Below are 27,624 nucleotides of genomic sequence, written 5' to 3' on the forward strand. Positions count from 1 at the left end.
CCTCCTACTCAAAGCAGGGTCAGCTCTGGAATCAGGGGAGGTTAGGGCTTTATTGAGCCAAGCCTTAAAAACTTCTAGGGACGGAGAATACACAACCTCTCTGGACAACTTCTGCTTCCAAAAGCTCACCTTGTCTTGCATCTGGTATAGCTGCATAATTTTTTTAATATTATTTTTTTTATATTTTTATTTTTTTTAGCTCCTGGAAGCTACAAAGATTCAAATAACATTTTCTAGTTGAGGATATTAAGCAAGTTGCAGTCTACAAACTGACATTGCTTTCCAAGTCTGGGTTTCCAAAAGCTGTTCTACTCCAAGCCCTGGGCAGTCCACACTCCCGGATGTGTGCAAGGTCCTGCCTCAGGTCCTGCTGTAAGTCTGCAGCCACATTTGGCTCAGATTTGCTGCCTGTTTCATAGTCAAGAAAACCCGTGTGTAGAGAAGTTTGTGATGTACATGTTGGCAGTGCAAAGTCACTAAAATAATGGGCATTTCCATTCAGTGCCCTCAGTGCCATTCTCTACATTACCTTTCTTGCTGTCTATGCAAACTTCAGCCCCAGTCTGCTCTTAATGGAGTGGATGTATGCCATATGGGATCCACAGTGAACTCCTTAACTGCCACTTGCTTTTATTGCCTTATCTTTTTTACTGTAGCTATTGAAATTTACAGATAATTCATAGATCTCATTCCTAATTTTGATTCTGTTCTCCACAAGACCATCATTCCCTGCTTTTCAAAGCTTTTCTTCACTCTGTTCTGGGCTGGTGTGAATCAGACCAACTCCAAGACACTGCCAGGGGCAGCATCAGGGTTTGCATTTTTATGTGCAGTTCTGAAATCTGGCAATTAAGATGCCAACAGACAAAGTCCTGCCTCTGGCAGCCCCTTTGCCCTTCACAGCACAACATCTGAGCTGCTCATCCATTAGGCTCCTCATCACTGCAGCCATCAGCATCACATTTTATGGAAACTCACCGCCAACTCTGCTTTCCTTAAAATTCTGCCCTGTAGTCCTGGTGCTGTTTGAAAAGTAGTTTAGTTATTGGTGAGTGGGATGAGGGTAAAGTAGGGCAGACTGGGGAGGGTGGAAGGGGGAAGTGAACTGGCAGTGATAACCTCATCAGCTTCTCAAGATAAGTCGCCTCCTCTCATCGCTCAGGGTCCCTAATCACAGATGAGCACCAAAGAAAATGCAAAACTTCTTCACCAGAAATAACCTTTCCTTTGCAGCTGGCACAGCACTGCTGCCCATGCCCATGTAACAAAGGTGTGTGTTAGGGGAATATTTCTCTTCTGTGAGGAAATTCAGTAATAAAATTTATTTCAGATTGATACAATATAAGATAGATATTCTCACTGAAAATAAATTTTCCTTTCCCCCAAAATACCTTTATTTGGAGTGATCCACAAACTCCATTTGAGACAGAAAATCAACATTTTGTTTTCAACATCTTTATTACGTGCCATGAATCGTTTTCATTTACTTTTGTTTCATAAACTTTCCCTTTAGAATTTTTTTTTTACCAAAAAGGGAGAAAAATGTGCCCTGATATGACTGGCATTTTATCAGTTTTCTCCAAAACGAAATCCTCATTAGCTGATCTAATTTCTATAAATATTTTATCTTAATGGAATCATGTATTTCAAAAGGAACATGGTTCCTTTTGAACCATGTCTTCTGATTTTCACTGTACTAGTTTAAAGCTGTTTGTTCCAAACTGCTATAAGATTTTTTGTAGGGTTTTGCTGCAGCATTTGCATGGACCACGTAACGCCAGCCACAGGTAAGTACAATGAGGAATGCCTTACTGACCACATTTGCCACTCCAGCCTCCTCATTGTGTTATTTGCAAAAGAGGGGGGATACGAGCTGCTTTGATTTCCAACAGGTATCCAAACTTTGCTTGAAGTAGGAAGGTTTAATCTGTGTGAATTCTTAGAGCCTTATTCCCCACACGGAGCCATGCACAGCTCTGGCCACGTCGCTGTCGCCAGCGCCAGCGGGGGCTCAGTGAATCACACGGGCCCCCACAGTGAGCTGAGAACGAATTTCCCCCTGAGCTGCCTCTTTGAAGTGCTGCTCGAGTACAGCCCTCACAGGCCACGAGAGGGCTGACATTCTGTGCAGCTCCTCTTTGGCAACCGGGCTCAAAATAACAGCAAAGCAAGATCTTTGACCCTGGCTGATATTGCATATAACTGGATGCACTTCTGAAAATGCAGGGTTTTTCACTGGCACGAGTTGGGAGAAGAAGAGGCAAGACAGAAAGAAACTTTTAATAAAGAAAAGAAGAGGTATTTGTTTTAAAACACTGCATGGGAAAGAACATTGTTTGTTTGGCTGAGTTCTAGTACTGAATCTGTTTGCTGTGACATTTACTGTCAAATCACTACCAGATTATCTTCACTATTTAAGGTAAAGCTAAAATCCACTTATTTTATCTCAGGGTAATTAGTTTGAGGGCTGTGAGGTTGAACTCAGTATGTTCAGCTTGTAAAGCTAGTGTCCTTTTCCAAATTTTCTCTTCTTTATGTTGAAGCTGTTACTGTTTGTAGCCAAAAATTACTTGCTCTCCACCCCCATTTCAGCACTGTTATATCTATCCTCTTCAATCACAACTAGCTGAAATAACTCTAATCACCTATTTTTACTGTTTGAGTTAGGGAGTGTTCACAGGATTCATTTTGCTGGAAGAGCTGAAATGCTTGCAGAAAGGGAAAAGGGAAAGGGATACAAATTCAGAGCTGCAAAATAGCAGCTGAACACGATAAAATCGTCAGCTGGCAGAGGTGGCTGCACACTGAGCATCTGTCTGTAGCCTAAAATGACTGTTTTGTTGGGGGATTTGTTTGTTTGTTGGTTGGAGTTTTGGTTTGTTACATCACAGGATCATTCCTAACTGCTAATACAATTAAGAAAGAAACTTCAGAAAAAGAACACTAAGTCCTATGGCTTTTAATCCCCTATTGGGTTTTGGGAAGAATTAGTTTGTGGCAAACAAGGAAGACAAACCTGGATACTTTGCTGCATCCTTCCTCCTGTTTAAGAAGATTTGTGATTCTACATCTAAATCCAACAGCTTTCCATGTGGCCCTGGTAAGTTACATAAGCTAAACTTTTCACAATTTGATGTCTAAAACTAATCCTTTAATCCGTATTTAGGATCCTGTAATTAACTCGTCTTAAATGTTATCTGTAGGTGCTCATACTGAAAAATTGATAAAGTGTATACTTATTCTTACTTAAGGCACCCAAATTTGAATTTTTTGACCATAATGACTGCTCCTAGGTGTTAATGAAGACTTTCATACATTGAAGAGTTCTTCTGATTAAGAAATTTTAAATAACACTTCTCTGTAGCTGCTGAAAATTATGCTTCAAGCACCAAAATAAGTCCAAAGTGGCAAGAAGAAAATTCTAGCAATCTTTTTCTATTCCATGACAGACATTTTTAGTCAATCTTCTTTTTGCAGTGTTTAGGGGAACCTCTATCCTCCCATAAACTCTGTATAGGATTGAATAATGACTCATATGTTTAACAGAGAGAGAGAGAGAGAGAGAGAGAGAGAGAGAGAGACTTGCTGAAGGTCATGGTGCTGCAAGTGGGGAGAACAAGAGTTGTCTACAGATTCTGGCTGAACTGTTGGGAAAACAAGTTTGTCCTAATAGCTAAGGTGAATGAATTTAACTCTTTGTTCTCTGCCTCATGAATTACAGCTACAGAGAAAACTTTTTTCAGAGAAACATAAGCTTTTCAACAAGCTCCCATTAGTTTAGAAGTAGCAATAGATTCCCCCCATCCAAATGGTCTAAACACTCTCACCTCCTTTGCCAGCTGCCTTCATCTCCCTCTTCCTAACGTTGCTGGATTGTTTTCCTTTAATAGAGCAGTAACTGTGGGATTCCAACATTGCCTAATAAGTGGGAGACAAAGGGGGAAACAGGCCTGTAAAGCAGGAAAAAATAAGTGGAGGTGTGGTGATTTCTTTTATCAGACTCTTGCTTAAGGTTTCTTCCCTCCATTTCTGTTACAGAGGCACCATCCTGGTAGATGATTTAGGATGAGTAATAAGGGTCTTGGTTACTAGTTTTCTATGGACTGATGCACAGGATTTGTCAGGGGGCTGGATTTTGGGGTAGGAAGAGCCAGGTGAAATCTCAGAGGCTGCACTCCAAGCACTGCCCATTATCTCTTTCCCCAGGGCTGAGCCATAGGACTAGGAGCTGGAGGACTGGCATGTCACAGGCTTTTGTTTCTGGAACAGAATTTCCCCAAGTGGCTGATAACAGGCTTTGTCTATTCTGTGAAGGATGTCTTTAGAGCCTGCCCTGATGCATTTATTATAAACAAAAGCTACAGAATGTTAAATTTTGTCCCTAACATAATTCTGTTCTGGCTATTCAGATAAAAACAGGTTTGGCTTGGGGCTTTTTTGGATGCAGAGCTGCCTTTGCTGTAGGAATTCTCACGTTTTAAGGAAAGATCAATACCACAGCTAATGGCCTAAGGTATCAGAAAACCTTACTGGAGGAAATGAGAATGTTGTCTGGAAACCAGATGATGATAATCCCCAGGATAAATGGATTTAGTGATTTCCAAAGCCGTTTTAGTAAACAGAGGGCAGACTTAGGCAGTTATTTCAACAAGTTCCTTTACAAAAGAGAAGGAGATTGCCATTTTCCTGTTTGGTTTTAGTCTTGACATTGATGAGTTGCAGCGAATACTTGTTAACCTCTTAGATGCAGAACCGACCTTTTAAAAAAGCAACCTCTTCTTCTTCACAGAGAAATCTTAACACCAGTTATTTTGTGTTGCAAACATTATCCTTGCACATGCTGTTGACAAAAGCTGGCAGAGAGCCATTGGTTTTCCTGCAGTCCAGCAAAGGCAGGTGGAAAACTCATAAAGGACTCAGGCAGAGCTCGGACAAGTACCAGGAAGCAGAGGTGCCTTGACTCTGGGTTGATAGCTGTGAACCAGAAAAAAACAGAGCAGTGTTCAGCGTGGCCAGTAAGGCCATCCAAACAGACTGGTGCCCAGGGTCAGAGGTCCATCTAACCCACCCAACCCCATTCATCTTCTCTCTCACCAACCCTGCAAACACCTTTCCCAACATGGTGATTGATAGCCTGGGTCATTTTTTTCCCCTGTGAAAGCTATTTCATGATTTCCTTCACACATGTTTTATTTTTTAGGTTTACTACTTCCTCTATGAGGATTTAAAAAAAAAAACAAAAACAAAACAAAACAAAACAAAACAAAACAAATGCAGCATCTGCGATCTGCAAGCTTGTGGTACTTCTGCAGCTACTTAGAAACACACTTTGTGTTGCTCCCTGTTCTTTCCTGCATCTTCTTGACTGTTACAGAGGGCTGAACTTAAGTGTTTCATTTTCTCACTCTTTGAATAGAAGCATTTAATCTGCTTTTCAGGTTTTCAATGGATTTTGGTGCATCAGCTAAACTTTCCAAGCTGTGTGCAGAACCAGACCAACAAAAAGGTGAAACACAGAAATTTAAACCACTCTAAGTGCCAAAGCAGTTTACTTTGCAGTCAGAGCAGGGTCAGATATGCCCATTGACTCTGACCAGAGAAGCTGTGGCTGCCCCATTCTTTGAAGTGTTCAAGGCCAGTTTGGATGAGGTTGAAAAAACCTGGTCTAGTGGAAGGGGTCCTTGCCCATGTCAGAGGGGTTGGAACAATCTTTAAGGTCCTTTCCAATCCAAACCATTCCATGATGCTGTGACATGCTATATTTGGTCCAGCACTGCCATTTTCCACATGTACTACATCCTGCAGCTCACATGGTTATTGGGGCAGTAATAACCCATCCCTCCCTGTCCCATGGGGCCTAATTTTCATCAGCCATTTTGTCTGAAACAACTAAAGTGATACTGTTAAACTGAGAGCAGTTACACCTTGCCCTACCTAGTTTCCCATCTATTTTCTCTGCTTGAGAACTACAGAAAGGACTATGTGCATGGAAACTCATCTGCTTTTTTTCCAGGTGTCTCTGTTGGTCTAATAAATGGTATTACTTCTCTACAGTAACTTTTCCTTTCACATATCCTTAAAACTTGGTAGTTGTAAGAATACTATCACTACAATATGCTGTTTTGGCTATTGTATATCTGACTGAGCCGTAAAATCAAGGATCTTACAGTCATTAAAAATCCCCCAACACTCCTCACAAAAATAGACATGTTAGTTCAGGTTCCCTGGCCCTGTGAGCACAATCTTTACATAATGTTTCAGCTGAATTGTGGCTCCCTTTACTTTCAGATGTAACTGAGGGTTGTTAAACAGCTGCCATGATTCCCCCTGCTCCCCCAGGAGACCGAGCTGCAAATGAATTATAGATATAATACAAGCAGCCTTTCACATGCGTCACCCAAAGCCTCTTACGTGGGTCAGGATCATATGGTTATTGTCCTGTCAGATCACTGAAATAAAAATCTGTGGACTTTGCGAGATGGCCCCAGTGTATTGATTGCTATAAAGGAGACAGATAATCTTTGACTTGAGATAAAAAGATATCAGACATCTGTGATTAACGATCAGCAAAACCTGAGTGTTGCAGAGAGAGCTGTTAATTGATTCTATCAATGTGCCTCTCTGTCTGCATATTTATGCACCAGATGCGCGTATGCAAAGTGTTTTGATGTACAGATCCTGCGTGTGTGTGTATGCTCATAGATAAAATCTGTGACAGGAATATGTGGCAGAGCTACCAGAGTCCCCACACAATGGGGGATCTGTCTGCTGGGTCAAGAGACCAACTCAGTGCCAGCCCATGGATAGCTCAGGCTGTATCATCCTGGACCCCCTCCCTGGGCCTGATCCTTATCCCCACCCACGGGCTGCATCCCAGCCTGGATGTGGGGAGGGGAGGGGATTCTGAATTTTCACGTGTAAGAAATAAGACAGCAAGAGAGGGGAGAAAGGAGAAGGAGGAGAAAGAAAAGCAGGAAGAGGAGGAGAATCAAAAAAGAGTTGAAAAAAGGAGAAAAATAAAGAACTACAGAATTCAGTACAAGTATCTTCTTAAAACTACACTTAAATGTAGACTCCTTCAAAAGAAGAAACAAGGAGATGACAGTGAGGACTGAAGCTTGGACTCTGTCCAGATGCTCAATTGACTTTGTCATTCCTGTCCTATTTTGACCTTTCCATTTTTCAAGGGTAATTAAACACTCCAGCTTCAGATTGGATCTTGCTTCAACTAGTGATTCACCTCGACTGACAAGGTAAAGAGCTACACAAGAAAGGTCCAACCTGGCTGCCCAAACAGCCATGTCCATATTGGTCTTATTTTATGTGAATATAATGCCACCAAGTAATTAGCAATAAAAATACTGTGCAAGAGCTGTGTATGACATTAGGATTGACTAATTTGGTCTTTAACCCATCTAGCAGCTACTGCAGGATACACTAAGTGACTGAAAGCCATATATCTCATTATAATAAATATTTTATAGATGACATCTCAGCCCAAATCACCTTCCATGACATTGTTTTAAACCCACTGGCAGGTGATAGGGTGATTTCAGTGGCTGGTCATTGGAAAAGAAATCTTCCGTTGCCATGTTAAAATGAACCCATATTCATAACAACCAAGTGCTTTCATTTGATCCATGTCAAACATCAACAGTACAATAAACTGGTGACCCTGCTTCAATTTCTGTCACTCAGAGGACTAAAGACCACTTCTTCCCCACCTTGGGTGCCTGTTTACCATTTCTCACCCTTGGGCTGACACCTACTTGTGAGAAAACTCTCACAGTGGACATCCTGCTATATATGTTTTGCGGAGAGGCAGAAGAATTTGCTATTTAAGGCTGTAAATCTGGCATTTTCACAAGTGCTGAAATTCACACCTTTGCATTTCCTGCTAGATGCCTGCTATATAAGGTGAGCAAAGGTAACCACACTGCTGATATTTGCAGTAGTCCTTCATCTCACTCCTTTTGGGATTGTTCCCATGCACATAAGTACTCTTCATCTCTGACGTCTGAAGGCAACTCTTTATCCATTCTTATGTGGCTCTGAGTGACAAAGCATCAGAGAAAGCTTCCTAACTGTGAAATTTATTAGACAGGAGAACAAAGTCCTCTGGGAAAAGTGTTGGAACAAAACTCCATCAGAGGAGGTTTTGGAGGGTATAAAATGTTATGGAGGGAGGTGCAGTGTTATGATCCTGCAGTGAAAAGAATTTAGCAGGTTCTTAAAACTACTTTTCATTCCCAAAAATAGGGCAGAAAATTGGAAAAGCCTTCCCAACTCATCAGGTGGGCTACTCTGCCATTGCGTGATATGACATTTTTCATTAATTAAGTGTATGTATGCTCTACCTTTAAATCACTCAGAATTCTCTCCATCTCCTCCAAGAAGGGGGATATCTAAGTGATTAAAGCATCTGGGTCATTCATTCAAGTACGTCTGCAGACATGAGTAGAAGGCCATGCTTCATCCTCCTATAAATGGGTCATGACTATTCAGACAAGAGTCTCAAAGGCAACCTGAAGAGATGCTAACCAGACCATGTGAAAATTTAACATACCTGATGCAACTGATCTCCTGGGCTCCTAGGAAAAAGTGGGGATGTTTTCTTCAAAATTAATAGATCTATTTGTACAAGTATAGCTCAGTCAAAGCCAACCCATGAGCAGTAGACTATCCCAGGGTCTCACTCTCTTCATGGCTAAAGCCTTTCTTCTACTTTTCAGCTTAAATTTATTCAATCTCAATATTCTTTTGTTCTTTGGACAAGATTTTTCTTCAGCTGAAACTGCTCTTGCTCTTCACTGGTGTATTGACTAATGCCCATTTATAGATCACAGTCATGTTCCCCTCATCCTTAATTTTGTTAAAATTAACAAGCCAAGCTGACTTAGTGTAAGACAGGAACTTCCATTTCCCAGATCACTGTTAGGGAGAAAGCAATGAAAAAGAAATGTTTGCTCATTGGCTTCTTGAAAATAAGAATTAGCTACATTAGAATAATTAAAAAGGATCAATTTCCAAAGAAGATAAAGCTGACGTTTCTCCCACATCTTGTGTCTGCAGAAATCCCTGCTGCTGCAGACACGCTGAAAGCACAGTGACTAGAAGAAGTTATAGGAGGAAATCCAGTAGAGGAAACAGTTGTTGGAAGAAAGCAAAAGCAGAGAAAATGCCTCTGTTTCAGGAAGTTGTAAATTAAAATTTGCTGAAGACTGACAGTGTTTTGGGGAGCTCTTACTCATGGTTATACTATCTTGGAGTCTTTGTTACGCTTTTATTCTTGGTCACCATCAGAAACTATTGCACTGCAATTGTCTTTAGTCTGATTCTTTATGATTTTTCTTATCATAACTAATAGTTTTTTACTGAATCTCCCCCAGTCTGAGTGCATTCCTCTTGTAGAAGTTTAACTAGCATGGCAGTCAGTATTCCAGGTGAGTTTTCAGGGAGTCTAGTACTGGGCTATTAAATTCTTCACTATTCCCCAATGAAAATATCTTCCCTGGCACAACATGGGCTTCTGTTGACTGATGATTTCCCTGATCAGCTGCCATGTCTAAGTCCTCTTTCTCCCATCAAGTCATGTTCCCAACCATTGCAGAATCGCCAAAACCAGGTGAGTTTGCATTTTGAATGGTTGAAATTCATCCCAGTGCTGCTTCCCCAACAGTTGTGACCATTTTGGTTTCGCTGTGTGATATTTCCTCCTGCTTTGAACTGATCACACCTGTCACCGCTGTGTGATCAGATGTTAGTTAATTTCTACAACCCTCTGGCAGCATCCTCATGGAGCTACTGTGGGGGTGGAGAGTCACCATTGCTCACGTCCCCTGCCACCGTCAGACAGGCAACAGCCAAAACTGCTTCATTTCAAAATTACAATTAGTCGAAAACAAAAGCCTGTGATGGCAACATTCAGGTTTCCTTGAAGTATATAGTAGAAGTAACTGCTCTGATTTGGGGAGTCCCAGTCCTTCTCCTAAAAACAAAGATGGTATTTGTAACCTAGACATCCCAAGTTAGATAGAAATTCTATTTTTGTCTGGTATTTTCCTCTGTATTTTTTGTTTGAAACTTTACGCTTTGCTAACTTTGTCTTAGCAAAGGTCAATTGTTGGAACCTCAGATTTTCATAGACTACAAAACTCATTTCACACTTGATTTTACTGCTTCCTAAACAAGCTGAAGCAGGATTTTTCATAACAGTACACATAAAGATGCCGTATAAAAAGGAAAGCAACTGCTTATTTTATAGCATTTGCATTATTTTAAAAGCCTCCTCTTCTTACCTTTCCAGTTGATTTCTAATCTCTTTTTTAATCTATAACCCAATAAACTTCTAACTTTACCCATATTTTCCCTTTTTGTCCTTCAAAACTATCATTAACCACATGCCTGAGTTACTTGCTGTTCAAAAGAATTCACCAGAAAATGACAAGTCTAATCAGCCAGTCTTTGCTCCCTCAAAGGCCTCCAACTGTTGTTAAGTAATATCCCTTGTCATACTTTGGATAGCCCAACAGGCTGGGGTAAAAACAAACAAACAAACAAACAAACAAACAAAAACAAAAACAAAAAAACCCCACAAACCAACAACCTTGTTATAACTACAATGGTAAACAAAATCTGCTCTGAAGCTGCTCTAATTGCCTTTAGAGTATAACACAACCCTTGGATTGACCTCTTTCTGGGGAAACATAACAGCCAGAGTAATTATTAAAGTATCGGCCCAGACTTAAATCCACATACAGATTTCCAGCTGGACATTAAATAACACTTGGTCTTTGAAAAATTGGACGCTACAATCTTCAGTCAGCTCTGGCCCTCATCAGCTTTACCACACCAGGGAAATAAATGACAAGAATTGGCTGGATACACAATGTCAGCAGCTGGAACACTGACCTTTGTTTGTAAAGGCTGTTGCCCTACTAGGCAGGGTATTGGCATTAAGATTTCAAAAGTGTTATCACTCACAGGAGTTCAAAGACTTTTCTTTTATTCCCTTGGAGGTGTCTTTTACAGTGGGCTTTGCCTGCCATTTAAATATTTCCACTCTAGATTTATTGCTTATTTTATCTGGTCTGTAGACAAGGTTTGTTTTGGGGTTTTTTTTGCAATATGAGTTTCTAAGCTTGTTAAAGCAACCACAAAATGTTGTGCTGCATGTTATCCGAGAAAATGTAAAATGTGTGATATTTCAGCTATGGTAGGGTTGGTAATAAGGAGACTATAAATTTTTAAAAATTAGTATTAATTTTAGACTTCATGCAACCCTTTGAGAAAGCTCTGCTAAACTGAAAGCTCCATGTCCTGCTTCAATTAGACATATTAAATATTCCTTCTTTTTTGAAATAAATTTAATAATTAGATATGCTAAAGGATTAAACTGCAAGTTCCAGTTTCCCATAGCCCTTTGCCATTACCAGCTGTTCCTTACAGATACTGGCCCTGAGTTGAACATTCAGGAGGGGTTTCAGATTAAGGGATGCATAACCGTTTTTTCTTTGCTTGCTTATATAGCTCATTCATTCTGTAGCCTCAGAAGAGGCTCTGAGATACGCTCTTTGCTTTCTGTCTCTCAGACCAGCTCAATCAACTCACCCAAGTATGAGAAGCCATCTTGGGTTTTGTAACCAAAAAAATATTTATTCTATTCCATCTATTGAAACCCGGTTGGGGAGACTTTCCTTTATCTGTTGTAACTCCGGAAGAGAGGGGGTAACTGCCTTCTCTGATAACAAGCCAGCTGTTAAAAACCGGGTGGAGCAGTGTTGCTTATCTCTGCTCAGTGGGGAAGTGTTGCTTAGACAGAATAAAAACCCTGAATTCAGGAGAACAACTATTTCTATTAATCACTCTAATAAAAACCTGCAAACTTGACAACAAATTTTTACTCAAATGCCTCCTCAATACACGCTGGCAACACCACCCCCAGTATTACTCAGACATTATTATTTTTATCATTGCAGTGTCTTAAGCAGACATCTTCTTATTGCCTCACAGAGGAAACTAATGAATCAAAGTATGAATGTTCTAGAAACAGATCTTTTAAAAGAAATATTATCTCAGAAGGAACTGGTGGCCTTCTTTGACCTAGAAGTTAACCTTCTGTTTGGAAAAATATTAAAAAATGAATATGATAAATAAGCCTTTAATTTAGGTTTAATAGAGGCCATAATTTTGGGCTACTGCATTCACCTATTAAAAAGAAGTTTATGGAGATTTCAGATGGGACCAATTCTGCTGTCACATAGTAAATAAAAATGAGTATTTACTTATCAATTAAATTTTGTGGGGAATTGGCATATAACAAGGTGATTGGAAGTTGTATTCAAAGATGAATTGGGATTTTAATAAATACTTTAATTGATGAACTGCCAGTGGTGGGTGGATGGTTATCCAGAAATGTGGTCGTGGTCACTGTACATGAAGCAAGTAAATTCACATTTGAGGATAAATTCTGAAACCTGAATCCTGAGCACTTTCCTTGTTAATCCCATTGCCTAACACATAAAACTAAAATGAAATGCATGAAGTCCAACTCTTTCAAGGAGTAAGCATATTCAATCCCTTCTAACCTGAGCTACCATTTACAGCAATCAGTCTTCTGGAAGGAGACTCACTAGCTTGGAGTCACCATCCTCATCCTTGTTGTTCCTTATAGGATTCTTTTAATTCAAGGGAAATTTCATGGATTTTGATAGTAATGCCACTAGAGCTGCTATTATCTCTGAGCAGTAATACAAGCAAATACAGCCACTGCAAAAATAGAAATATAATTCCTACATGCATCTCATGCATGTTAAATCTCATCGTGGCATGCTGCGATTAATCTCTTGCATAGAGTTTCTTTAATTCTCATTTAAGGATAAATATCTGTATTTCTTCATAGTAAATAAATAAGCTTTTGCACCACCTCACTCGTGACACAAATTAAAAATAAGCCATGAATTGATAAAAGTTAGTTTTGCTCCTCTACAGATCAGACATTTCAGAAATCCCATGCCAGATGACACGACTATTCTTCTCACTCCGTACTTTTGTTTGGTGGTTAAATTTATGTACAGATTAGTTTTCAATGGCTTTTGATCACATTTTAAGGGCTAGGTCTAAAGCTGTTTCTGTGCATAGAGGTCTTGATGTCTAAAATGTGTTTTTTAATAAATATCTTCCTGCAAGTAGCCTGCATCCTCATCTATTACTGCTTTTGAGTAGAAAGCATGAAGTTAGCTCAAGTTCGTACATGCAGTCCCCTTGAATGTTTCAAGCAAAAAGGCAGAGGAGAGGAGTACAGCTAGAGAGAGGAACTCATTTCTGCTAGTTGTGGTATTCAGGAAAGTGCACTGGGCCGATACAGGGACAATGGTTACTGCTGTTGTCCATGTCTAATTACTAATCATGCACTCTTTGTCCAAGAAAAGGAAATTTAAACTTTTTTTCATCTTCTGTTCCTTCCTACTTAACTCCTACATGTCACTAATAAAGCATAATATTGCACAGTATTACTCCAGGGGTAAAACTCTTCTTTCCCTTCTCCTAGCCCCATGCTTTGTTGCAGCTGTGCTGCCTTTCCAAATGAACATGCCAGATCTCTGGGATTCTCTCTGCTGTCTCTAACTCTTGATTGCATGACCTCAGTCAAGTGATGAATGTTGTGTCCTAATACCCACCTACAACAGGCTCCTCCAACACCTCCTGGAGCTGTTTAAACACCTGACAGTGTGAGTCACTGGACCATCAGCAGGATGGCTGTGGGCAGTGAATGCAACAAAGAGCTTGCCCTGGTTGCCATTCCAGGTCTGGCTGGGCCATGGGGGAAGCCTGGGGTGACATGGGGGAGATGAGCAGATGAGCAGTGTGGGTGACTCTGTCCAGGCACCAAGGTGACAGGGAGGAGGATCCTCCCTGCAGTCACCCTGAAAATTGCAGCACAGCCCATGTGGAGTGGTCTGGAGGAGGGAGGCCTAAGAGGCTCTGCTGCATTTCCTTGTATGGTTCAGAAGTGGCAGACAGAAACAAAGTCACTGGGTCAGTCCCAACTCTACTGAGGAGAAATTAGGAGCTGTTCTGATGGCTGCATGGTGGTCCAGTACAGGAGGTCACATGCCAGGTGGTTTCTTTGCCATCTTCAAATTTGTGGCACTAAATATGGCACTGAGTCTTCTAGGAAAACTCAAAGAGGAAGAAAAATGAAACTTCTGCCTCCAAGCAATTTTTCTAACTCCCCCTTCCTTGAAAAAGCCCTTTCTGAGCTGCAGATGTAGCATTCTTGGAGCCATCAAAAACTTTTTCTAAATGAAAGACCTTAACAAAGGACTTTTTTAGGTAGTCACACCAGGTATAATATTTTCTTGAACAAACATGGTGGCAGGGAATGCTGCAAAAACTGCATAGGAGCTGTACGGTTTGCCCAGGCAGTGGACCAGCCTGGGGCCCTGCTCTGAGCCTTTGCTCTGGCTGCCAGCCCAGGTACGCATTTGGTCCTGGGTGCTGAATGGTGCTGCTGATGCCACCATAAAACCAGGAACGGGTTGCAGTTTTAGTTTTCTGCTGGATGTTTGTAAAGCACCTTCCATACCATTGGCAGCTTATGGAAATCTTTTCCCTCTATCACAGTCTCACTTATCTATTATTAATATCTTTTCCAGAAGATAAAACAAAGATATCATCATTTGCTGTGAAAAAGTATGGGTTAGAAATGTGTCTTGGGGTTCGTTTTTTTTTTTTTTTTTTTTTTTTTGGTTTTTTTTTTTTTTTTTTTTTATTTCATGTTATTTCTCTTTCCTTTCAACATCCAGGAGAGAGAGTAGCCATGTGAGTTCAGCTCCTCTGCTCTCCCGTAATCTACCCTTTGATGTAACTAACTGGCAAAAACATATTTCTAATCAAATATAGTTTCTCATCCTTAATCAGCTGAGCTTTAAAATGCAGATCAATGAGATAAGAAAGAGCTGATTTAATTAGCCCAACCTCAGCAATGTTACAGTATATTCTCATTTACAGAAATAATGAGAAGCAAGAGGAAAGAGATTCATCATCATGAAAAGACTAGGGAGGGAAGAGGGAAGCAGGATATTTCCTATGTTAGCTAAGGGTGATTTTCATTCTACCTAAAGACCCAGCACATGTTTTATGAGCCATTTAAATAACACTTAGGCCTTGTGCTTTGTCCCTTAGCCTGTGGATGAATTTCTTTCTCTAAGCAGCAATACCTTTGGAAATCATCACTCTTGGGTTTAATTGATGAGCCAGAGACAGCTTCCACCACTTGATGAATAAAGAAGAGGAAATATGGCAGGCAGGAGCATGGCAATAATGCACATTTATAGAGCTGCTTGGGAACACTCAGCTACCTGAGCACCAAGTCAGGCACTCTCACTGGAGAGGCTTTAATGGGAACAGCACAGGGTGTGCTTCCTCACCCTGCTACTGCCTTACTGAGTGGCCACAGGCAGGTCACTTCACCTTTCCATTTTTTGGGGTGTATTTTTGGGGTTTTTTTGCTTTCTTCCTCTGTCCCATTAGGATTTGGAATTTCCTGCAGAGTAAATCTCTTCCTTCTTCTTCCACAGCACAGATCCCCCTACAAAGTGGTACTGTGGTACACCTGGACCTCCGTGGGATTGCTGTGCAGCTGCTCAAAGAGCAAAACCAGTGCAAGTTCTCAGCTTGTTCTTCCTGCTTTGTGGCTTCAAAGCAGAAGAACACTAGCTTTCCTCCACCAGCCATGTCTAACCTGACTCCAAATGCTCCTCCATTCATCTGGAGCAGGGGACTCACTGAATCAGGTTAGCCCAGGTATGGTTATGAAAGCAGAGAAATACTGCCTCCTCCACAAAGAGCACCCAGAACAATTCCATGGCCACCCTAATCCTGTAGGGACCTCAACAAAAGGAAAATCAGACCTGTAAATGTCCAGCAAGGTTTTTCAGCCTTTGGGCTCTAGCTGTGGGGTTTGGCTTAGGACCTGAACCTTTGGTGAGGTACATCTTGGCATTCTTGCTGTTACAAAGTCAGGCCAAATCCACCCAAATGAGGATATGCCAGCTCCTAATTTGAGTTCTGGGAATGAAGTATGTCTTCGTTTGTGCCCATCCATCATTTTGAATGGAGCTATCTTGTGACAGCCACATTTGGTAGTCTCTGCCTGGGAGATAATTGCTCATCACTGGGGGGAACTCACACAGTTGAGATAACCCTCAGGCACTTTCTCTGCAGGGATGGGAGCACCAGAGGCAAAGCAATTAACAGAGCAATTAAGTCACTAACCAATCATATCTCTTTTTTTTTTTTCCCCTCATCTGAGACTAGTGCCACTCTCCAGTGCCTCTGAAAACAAGCAAGAAAAGGCCCTGCTCTCTAGAGGTATAGTTCCCTCAGGTGGGCTGGAGCTGAAATTAGCCTCTAACCCCCATTCCTGATCCTTACTCATCATCAGCCTGGGCTTATTGGACGTGGCTTGGCTACTGCAAACAGAACCAGTGCCCATTCCCTTTCCTGAGAGCCAAGAGACAACAATGGTCACTCAAAGCTCTTCCCTGTATTCTGCTCCTTCCCCCCTCAAGGCTTGTTCTCCAGATAATAAACCAATCTTTTCAAAAGTATTAGATTAGGTATCCTGACTCTGTGGTTTCATGAGAAAGTTTTGCAGAAAAGATATTGAGACAATCTCACATGCACAAGGGTTGATAAACTGTGTCCATAGATGATGGCATTCATCAACACTAAAAGTGAAAGTTACATTGGAGGGAATGTAACGACACAAGAACAGAGAGAAGAGAGACATGAGAAGGAGAAAATTCTGTCACAGTCAGGCTCTCCCAGGTCTCCCAGACTGTTCCTCCTCCATCTCCCTGTCTCAACCCTTCCCTGGGCTGCAGCCCTTTGGGAGCTGCTCCTGCTGGGGCTCTCCACAGCCACAAATCCTGCAGGAAATTGGGCTGTGGAGCTCCAGGTGATGAGAAAGGCCAAAGCTCCCTGGCTCCGTAGAGTCTGGCAATGTCATGGACATTACAGCACTGCCCCCCACCTCATCCAGCAGCTTGGTCCTAAATTATAAAAGCCTGAAGGACATGGGGCTATGCTGCAAACCATAGCAGGAGACTGCATTTTTTCCTCCAGAGAACCACCTGAAGTGCCAGAACTTAGAGTCACGTCAACAAACAGCATTATGGGCAACCAAAGAAAGATCACTTTCTCTCTTCAAAGCCATGAAATGAAGCTCTCTATCAGTGACTCCTCATAATCAAGAAATTTGCAGAGTAACACTCACCCCAACACTGGCACCTGAAGCCTGCACAAGCCTTCATTTAGAGGATGCACAATGCTTTTGTTAATTAGAGCCTTTGTTTAATATGAGCTGTCAAAGTTCACTTGACTTCAATTAATTGTTTCTCCTGAGCTTAATTTCTTTAGTTAAGTATTGATTAATCATTGCTTAATTATGCTGAAGTCTCACTGGGTGATATTTCAGTTGCATACAGCAGCAACACACTGCTTTCTAAAAATACTCAGAGAATCATCAGAAATTTTATGTATGGCTATTATAGGGATGTCTTTTAATATTTATCTTTTCATTCCTTATGTTCCAACATGTATATTTAACATGTTGTGTTTAATTCCGCTGGTTTACAACTCATTTTTCTCTATATTGGTAGGTCATACAACAGAGTTTTGCTCTGCATGGTGTGGGGAGAAAAGTTTCATCTCTTGCAGCAAGTATCTTATGCCAGGAGCAGTAGGTTAGGGAACACAAGTAAATAATCTTTACTGTGGCACAATATAAGCAACCAAATTATTGATGGCATGGGGCTTTTTCTTTGAACTTTTACTTTAAGTGACATACAATGACTTTGGTTCAAATATTATCTGTATTTCCTCAAAACTACAATGCTAGAGCTCTTTTGAATATGGCCTTCAGACCAAGCCACCTCCAATCTGAAATCTCACTCTGTTATGAAATATCAGGAAGAGAAAACTATCTCCACCTCTCTGTAGTGTCTCAACAGCTCTGTAATGTCAGGTTGGATAGCAAGTATCTTATTTTCACAGATAAGTATAATAACTAATAATTTTTTTCCAAGGTCTCTCTTGAATTTCAATATTTACCCGAAATAGTAGTTAACTTTGATCTATAGTGAGAAAATAAACAATTACCTTGTCCCCCACAATAATTCACCTGAAGGCCATTTAGGCATCCCATTTTACTTACTCATGGAAGCATTTTTTATTATTTTTCTAGATGAGAAAGAGTCACTCCTAGGGAGCACTTCTTGGCTTGACAAGGTTTTATCACAGTCAAGCTTTAACTTTCTCTCTTTGGTACACGTTCACTTTTTCAGAGATATCTCAACCTACTACTACTAAAATTTAATTTTGAACATGCTTTGTGCTATAGGAGTACTCAGTATTATTTACTACTGTCATCCCAGATTCTCAAATGAGCACTGGTAGGAATATACTATAAAGAGTCATCAAAATGACATCCTTTTAACTGCTCAGTGGTGTAAACATCTGGCACCTTGGGAATGCACATCTTTTCTGTGTGAAAGGCAAGATAAACTGGTGAAAACACTGATTATTACATAGATCATGGAAAACACTTCTGTTCCCTTATGCTGAATCACACAATAGACTGAATTTTCCAGAAAGGGATGGATTAATTAGTCCAGGTTTAAAACATACTGACTAAACCCTTGCTCAGAATTTCAACAAGTGCTAATCAAAACATTTCCAGAGTACAATTAATCTGTCTTTTATAATTAACTTCTTATCACAACTCTTTATTTCTGGATTCTGATCAAAAGCAGAAGCCCCACTTCTATAACGCTGCTTGGTTGTATTAAATTTGTACCAATCATAACCAAGAAACTGAAAAGCAAGTGTGTTGTCATGGCTCTCTTTGCAATTTCATCTAAACTCTGTCTCCGAGTCCAGGTCATTACTGATGCAGGTGCTGAACAAACACACTCCTGCCCTGACATGCACAATGGAAAAGAAGAAACAAAAAATTGGAAAAAGGAAGTTTTACCTTCCCTGCTTTCTCTAAAGGAAACAGGAGCGCTGAGACACAAGCCAAATTTCCCAGTGGGATTTTGGATCCATATTGATTAAAATGACAATTCATTGATCTTAATTACAATCCCCAGGATCCTGTCACATGGAACTCAAGCTGTTTGTGGAAGTTTAGCAGCATCTTGATGCACATCTTCAACTTTCTTATGCTAATTCCTAAAGACAAAAACATTCCCATTTTGTCAGTTTTCTTGGTGTCAGCCACAATTTTACAGCTCAGCATTACTTATTTATATTGCAACCTAGCTTAACAGACACAGTCATCAACCACAGCTGTACAAGGGGCTTTACTACCAGAAAACAAAACTTCTAAATCCAGGTGTTAAGATGAGACCACTGAGATGAACAGGCAGTTAACTGGGAAGTATGAGTTTATCAGGGCAATCAGTCTGGTCAGAAGAGACCAGAATGCCTCCAATCCCCTCCTGCAGACTAAACCCAGCCTGATTAATGTTAGGAGAGATGTCTAAATGTGTCTATGAATGTTTCAAACATTCCTCTTCTCTCTACCAAAGGAATACACACAAGGCTTGCATGAGCTCTTCCATCTGTCACATCTGTATTGCAAAATCAAGCCCAGTACCATGCTACTGTATACCCAGCGGTCTGCTGGAGTTTGCAAGTTTTCTCTCCCACTATATTAATAATGTGACATGTCCCCAGTAAAATAATAAATAAATAAATTTGAATTAAGGGAACCATGGCTTATTTATTTCAGCATATCTTCAAGCGAACTGAATCTCTGGCTCCCCAGGCTGGGCTGTCACTACCTCCTCTCTGTTAGTGTTTCTTAACCACTTTTTTCATCCTTCCAGCTCATCTGAGAAAAGAACAGGAGGATAAAACGTTCTAAAAATTGTCTGTGAACTCATACATCGAGAGTGGCCTGTGGGAAGTCTACTGCTCTGCTGTGAATTTCTGGTCTCTGGGACACGTGGTCTGTGAGGCTGACTACATTCAGAATACAACACCTTGTAGAGGAAGTGCTGTGATTTGTTGGAAAAAATCATTGAGGCATAAGAGCAGAAAAAAAAGTTATAAAAGTTAAAGTAAGATCCTCGAGGGACATCAGCACTGCCAGTATCTACAAGTTCAGTGTGTAGCCTCTTTTCTTAGCACATTTGCTTTGGGCGAAACCATAATAATAACTCATTGGCTGAGGTAGATAAGTGTGCCTATTAACACATCTATCCTAAAATACTTCTGTTATTAATAAACGACCAAGTAAAAGCTGCAGGTCACCATAACTTTATCAGACTTCTCATGCTAACAATCGTTTTCCATTTTGAATGATGCTGTGGAATTGGCTGTAGCAAAATTTGCTTCCTTGCTTTTCAAAAAAACCCCAATTGCTTCATTTTGATTTTGCAGATTTTTGATAACTAAATTGGCTTTTTTTACTGTACTTATTTTCCTTTCTATTTCTCCACCTTTCCCTTAACAGGGGCCATCATTTGGTTTTGAATCCTGCTCTCCGGGTAGCAGCAGCATTTTCACATGGGCCAAAGCACTGGTTTATGGCTGTTCTCATCCAACTTGGCCGAGCAGGCTAAAAGGAAAAGAAGTACAGCTAAATTCTGAGGGATCAGGTTCTACCCACCTCTAACGTATTATGTAACTTTTCATTCTTTGAGTAGTCTTATTGATTTCAATGAAGCAGTTGTCATTGCAGAATGTGAATAAGATGGCAGAATTTCACCCCAAATATTTCACTTTACAAAGGAAACCATGATGCAAAAGAAAACACACCCTGAGCTGCAGCAGGATACAAAACTTGCAGTTACAATAAAAGCTGGGAAGCCTTTTTCTTCTTTGTGATGGTCCCGTCCTATTGAAAGTGTTTAATAAACAGAACTAGTTCTATGTGAATTAAATGAAAGATGTTCATATACAAACTGAGAGTCTTCTAATCCCTACAGCACCACAAATATTTCAAAGAAGTCTTGAAGTGCCACGATAATGGCACAAGATGGTTATCTCTGCATTATTGGTTTTGTGTACATCAAAGAAGGCTCTGTGGGAAAAAATAATGTTGCACAAAGAACCAAACACTTTTTATTTAAAAAAGCAGACAATTAAAATTATCCAGAAGTTAAGGAAAATATGAACTAAAAATATTTTTCCTTTGAAAGTCTATATTACCCTTAAAACAATTTTATGGTAGATATTGTGGGCTCTGGATTAACATAAATGCCTGATTGAAAATCTTTGTAAGGATTTTAAGATTAAGTACCCAGCTCTTAAGTTCTACAAACACAAAACTGATTTCAAAGGAATCAAGTGATAAAAATGGATATCCATGAAAGAAAAATAATGTATTTATAAAGGTCTTTTTTCACCAGTCAAGACATAAAGTGACAATAATTGGACTTGGCACTTGCTTTTAAAATTGCTTAAATTAAAGATTATGGGCAACACTGAAAAAAGAAAGAAAGAAATACAAGCCAGCTGTACCTGTGGGGTGATAACATTGCCTTCAGGATAGACAAGGCACTGGTTGGCCAACTTTTATGTTGTAATTTTGGATGCACATGAAGTGAAGAGAATATGGTGTTGAATGAATGACCAAAAAGTCTGCAGGGCAAAATCCACCTTAGAAAGTGTCAGCAAACCCTGGAGAGTTGTGTGGAGGGAAGGGAAAGAGAGCACCTTACTGTACATGACATTATGAAACAAATCACACAACTAGGTATGACCTACACCAGTGGAAACATGTTGTATTAGGAAGAAGAGCTGCCCCCAGATGCTCTTATCTCTCCCAGAATATTCAAAACCTTTCACAGATGTAGAAATTCGAGTTCCTGGCGAGTCAGAGCCTCCTGATGCTTTGCACAGGCCCAGGAGCACTCCATGTGGAGGTACAGTGGAGCTGCCTTTCATTTCTCCAATAATCAAACCACTGGACAAGGAGTGGGCAAAATCCTGAGTGTTTTGTGCCTGCCTTGCTGTCAGGCAAAGAGCTGTGTGTTTGCCTTTCTCCCTTATGCACATGGGGTCATATCCCCATGTCCAGACTGCAGCAGAAACATCAGCAACAATGTGTGACACGCTTTACTCCACACAGAGAGACACTGAACGCTGGCATCCACTTATTTCCTGTCATACCTTTAAATCAAGGCTAAATGGGGCAAAAGGCAAATAGATTTTCAGCCCTTGTAAACTCACAGGGCAAGCTGAATGGATAAACTAAGATGATTCACCATCATATATTATCCTGGTGTGTTAAAGTTGGCCATATAATAGGTTCATGGCCATCTCAAAATGAGTGGAAAGGTGAATGCTTCCGTTGTGATTACTTGGCTAAAAAAAATGTGGGTCAGTCATTCCTCTTCTGCCCTTCTTCAGCATTTAATTGCAGTATTTTAGGGTTAACAATGGGAAAATGCTTTGTACTTTTCAGGAAAAACTGGCTGGGCTTTTATTCAGAGATAAATTACTTAGAAAGAGAGGGAAAATAATATTCTATTGAAAATTACTCCTTAATGTTCATGTCCCTGTTGGGCCAGGTTAAAGGATGTATGGACACATTTGCACAAAGAACTGCAGCTCTGCAACACTGTGACTGGAGTAGAATTTCAGCCTCTCTGTGTGAAGCTAAAGGGGAAAACTGTGTGGGAAATTTCAGTTCACCTGCTTGGCTGGGATGAAAAGTTTCAAGAAAATAACTAGACTGTATCTGCTAATGTGCCTGAAGGCACTCTCAAACTGAGACAGCAGCTCAGGTTAGGGTCACCTGGCATGCTCACTTCTGCAGGATCCTAAATCTATAGGCATGTGTCCTCAAGGGTCTTTAAGGAGCTGATCCTCACCTTCCCTAGCAAATGGCTATGCAAAAAAAGAGGAGGAGGAAGGATGCGGGAACTGATTCACTTGACAATGAGAATTACTCAGCTGCCACTTCTCTCTTCTCTAGGGTTCAGGATGTTCCTCCAAGTCCATCTTTATAATGAATGTGAGGACCATTTCAGTGGAAAACATAATCATAACTCCTAAAAAAGCTCATGGCCACAAAGTCATTGGTTTAATGTGGGCTGAACTGCTTATGAGGCTAAGCTGAAGATGCATTTTGATGTTCAGCTCCTCTATTTGGTTCCTGGAGCACCCTTTTTACTGATCTCACTGTTTTCCACTTGCTCTGAGTGTAACTAAGGAATTGAATGAAATTCCCAAATAGACCCAAGTAATGTTTTCCAGTCTTAATGCATCTTGAAGAACAACCAGATCTATTATAGAAGTTGCTCTTTAATTTCTGATCTCTACAGGAAAAAAAAAAAAAAATGCAAGTTCAAAGAACTTTGGAAGGCCATCTGTCCCCATGTTCTATCTGCCTATTCACAGGATCAGGAGAATCAGATAAACCTCCTGGCTTTTCCATTCTCCACTAATACCAAATTACAATGTGCTGGCCATTTTTCCCTGTCATGTTTTGAGCAGTTTCAAATGAGGTAGATTAAAACCATTTCACTTATTTATAACAGTTGCAGTAAATTTTAGGGTAAAGCAGGAGGCTGTTGGACAGCAGTATTTTGTTTCTTTCCCTCCTCGAGTTAGGGCTATGGAACATGGGGAGATGATATTAGGTTCTGGCAATTTAAGTCTGTTTAGCAAGGTTCTTAATAATCTCTGCATGTATATCACAGAGAACCTTTCACATATTGCTTTAAATAATTCAAAACCACTCCAATATTGAATTAAATAATTCACGAATCGGACAGGCTTTGTGATTAATGACGTGTACCTGGAATTTCTGCAAACACAGCAAGGAGTCAAAATGCTCTAGATACAAGTGTCCTGGCGCAAGATCCCATTTACTCCTTGCCAAGGCAATAGTGTGTATTAGAAAATTGGAAAAGCGCCTGCTACTCACTGGAAAGCTGACTGAGGCCAATGGTTAATGTGGCAGCTGCTGAAAGAGTTTGTTCTTTCTGACGGACAACACTAATTTGGCTGAGAACCTCCATTGTCTTCTGACTTCCCTTTTTAATTTTCATGGATAGCATTGGTGCCTGATCTGAAAATTAAATGAAAGAATAAATATTTCTGCAGGAGCTGGACGTTTTTCCTTGTATTTTACCAGTCTTGATTTGAGAGGATGGAAAGGGTTTGCTTTGTAAAGCAAAGCACGTACCCTTATTTTGCATGTTAACTTAATCCTAAAGGGCTTGGAAGTTGCTGTTCTTCCCAGATGTGCTTGGGTCTGTGAACATGAAAAGTACCTGGAAGTCTATTGTCTTTTTCCATTTGTTTTTATAGAGAGATGCAAGTGGAGCAGCATTATTAAGGCAAAAATCCCTAAATGCTAGAATTGCTGAGTTTTCACCCTGTTGACACAGCAACCACTTTCCCTTCTCAGTACAGATGAAACAATTCTGGTTTAGACAGTACTATCAACAGTTTTACCTAGGAAATGAATAGATTTCTGTAACCTCAATGTATTTTTTGGTTAAGGGATTTCTCTAACACACAAAGAAAATCAATGCTACATTGAGGTAGAAATAAAGCAAACAAGTCCTCCTAAATAGCCTTTTTTAAAAAATAAAGGATATGCTAGTGAGCAGAATGGAATACCCAACAAGGAGATTACAATTAACAGCATTATTGGAAATAATCTGTAGATATCTTTATGGGAGTCTGATATTGGACTCCCAGCCCAGCCACCTCAGTTAGCAACCACTTTACAAACATCAAAATGACCAGCTGATTTTACAGGGCTTTGGATATTTTCAATTAAAGACTCCACAGTAGATACACTGATATGTGTCCCGCTTTAATATTTAAACACATTCAAGATTTATAGAGGAAGAGACAGATTAATAAAGAGGGCTGCTGCTGTAGCAAATGCATCTGGCATGCCATGGCCAGTATATTTCCTATATGTGCCTCTCTGCTCCAGCAGGAGCTGGTGGCCTGAGGACCATTTGGATAAGGTGAGGGAGCAGCCTGGATGCATCAAATTTTTACAGATGCTGCACAGGAAATATTGACATTAGATGCACAAACTAGGGAGAAGGTTGGTGGGTTGGTTCTTGGTTTTTTTCATTAGTGTTTTTGTTGTTGTTGTTGTTGTTGCTGGGGGTTTTTGTTGTTTTGGTTTGGTTTGGCTGGGTTTTTTTTAAGAATGTGCATCTCAGAAAGAATCTCAGGTATTTAAGGGCAGGGACAAAACCCAAGGTTTATCAAATGACTCATATCTAAAACAAAGGTCTGTATGCAGATTCGCATTTAAATAGTAGAAGTTACTGCAAATTTCCAACACTTGCCTTTATCTCAGTGGTTTAGTGATCCGTGTTACAATAACATTCAGCATTTTTACATATGCAAAATGCCACCCATTGTTTCTTAGTAAAATGAAACCTCAGAAAGATGACCAATGAAGATGTCTCTGTAAAAGTTTCAGGGATGAAGCATCTTCCCTAAATAAAAGAGAAAGATGCTAATTTTCTATCTCTGCAGATTAATCAAAGGAGCCATAGTATTCTTTTTGTGTTTCAGGGCACAGCAGGTGGGAATGAAAGAGAGAGTATATTGCAGGTTGGCCACTTTTGGATTTCGATGGAGTCTGCCTTCTGTAAAGAATGAATAATTCAACCACCCACACCCCATAACCATTTAAATTACAGTCTTCCTGTTATTATAAAGCAATGTCTCAAAGGAATAAATAAAGTTGACAAAAATAGTCTTCATAAGGGTTGACACTGATTACATCAGACTGAACTCCCTCACTCATGGGGCTCCTCCACCTTTAAATGTCATCATGAGATGACACCTGTCTATCCTGCTGTCATTGTGAACAGGGAATAAGTCCCTGTTCCCAGTGGCTTCTCTTCGTAGCAAGACCAATTTTAGGTCATAAAGCACAAGATGACAAGTCTTAAACCAGCACAAACTAAATGGTTTCTTATTACTCACTCTGTCTCATAGTAGGAAGGGGGAAACCAGTAAAGAGAGGGGTGAAGGGAAACTTCATGGCAGATAAATTTTAAATAAATAAAATGCTGGATGTTGGTTCGTAAAATTAATTTCTGTAGAAGACCATGTAGGAGAATGAAGTGACAGATGTTAGACAGAAATTCTTTCCTGTGAGGGTAGTGAGGCACTGGCACAAGTTGCCCAGAGAAGTTGTGGACTCCCTATCCATGGAAGTTCAAGGCCAGGCTGGATGGGGCTTTGAGAAACCTGGCAAAATGAAAGACGGCCCTGCCCATGGCAGGGGCATTGGAACCAGCTGACCTTTAAGGTAACTTCTAACCCAAGTCATTCTAAAATTCTGTGACAGAAAACATTGTCACTGCAATGCTTTGTATTAATCAACAGTGGTAATTCATAGCCAACTGCTTATCAAGGACTACTGACCTTGTGGCTTGGTACACAAAACTGGTCTGTTGGCATATATTTTACATTTTAAATTAATTTTTATTGTTGATTGTTCATCTTGCAAGATAACAGGCTCAGGAAACCACAGGTACTTCCATATCAAGTGAAATCAAAGGCCTAACTAGCCCTGAAGGTAATAGCCTGTTGAAAAACCGAATCATGGCTGGCCTCTGTGACATGGCTCATCTGAAACAGAGATGAGAATGATATTCAGCTTTTCTGAACAAGCTCTAAAACCTTTCTCCTTAGTCAGAAAATAATTTATTTTCTGATGACTTCCAGTTGTTTTATTAAATTTCTAGCACTGAAGAAAAAAAAATCCCAAAATGTGATTGTTCACTGAGATTTTTTTCCTATTTCTGCTGCAGTTCATTGCAGTAGGATAAACTGACATAGTGCCCTCATGCCTCTTTCTTTTAGAGGGTGCCACAGAGCAGCTTAACTGGCCTCCCCTGCCCAAGAGCACAAAAGGGAATGGTAATGGATACTCTCTCATACAAACTGATATCCCCTAAGGGCAGCATATACATTTATAATTTAATTCCTATGGCTTATTTCTTACTATTAGAATGGTTCTCTGAGCTGGTAGGAAATCCTAATTCTGGTCCCATCTGGACAGCTCAGATAAAGTGCCTGCCTGCCTGTGCTCCTTTTGTCCTGTGCACAGCAAGTTGGGCAGGACATGGAACAGCCTCACTACTGTGGGCTCGAGACAGAAGGAAACAAACAAAATTCAGGCTCCCCCTTCACAGGTGCTGCCAGGCTCAGTGTGGTCATGATGCTGTGAAAAAACCACAAATAAACAGACATGCCTACACAAATTCACAAGGAATACTGCATCCATTAGCTCATGGCAAACTTCAGACTTATATGATGTGGCTTTTTGCAGTTATCCAGTCCCTTTCCCTGTGCGTCATTTCACTTATTTGAAGTATTGCATGTGCATTACAATCCAGACTCTCCAATTCAGAAAGTGCATATGTATAAATGAAAGAAGGAACTAGTTGCTCTGAGCTACTTCCAAATCTAAATTAAGTTGCACTTGCCAAAGAATGCGTTCAACAGCAGCGGGAGCACCTTGTTCATATTTTCTGTGCATTAAAGAAGAGCCTTTCCCATTTTGTTCTAATAACATGCATGCTATTCAATAACTTCAGGTAAGAATAC

Source organism: Chamaea fasciata, unplaced genomic scaffold (assembly GCF_029207755.1).
Source record: "Chamaea fasciata isolate MVZ Bird 193981 ecotype frontalis unplaced genomic scaffold, bChaFas1.0.hap1 SCAF_1, whole genome shotgun sequence".
NCBI lineage: Eukaryota > Metazoa > Chordata > Aves > Passeriformes > Sylviidae > Chamaea > Chamaea fasciata.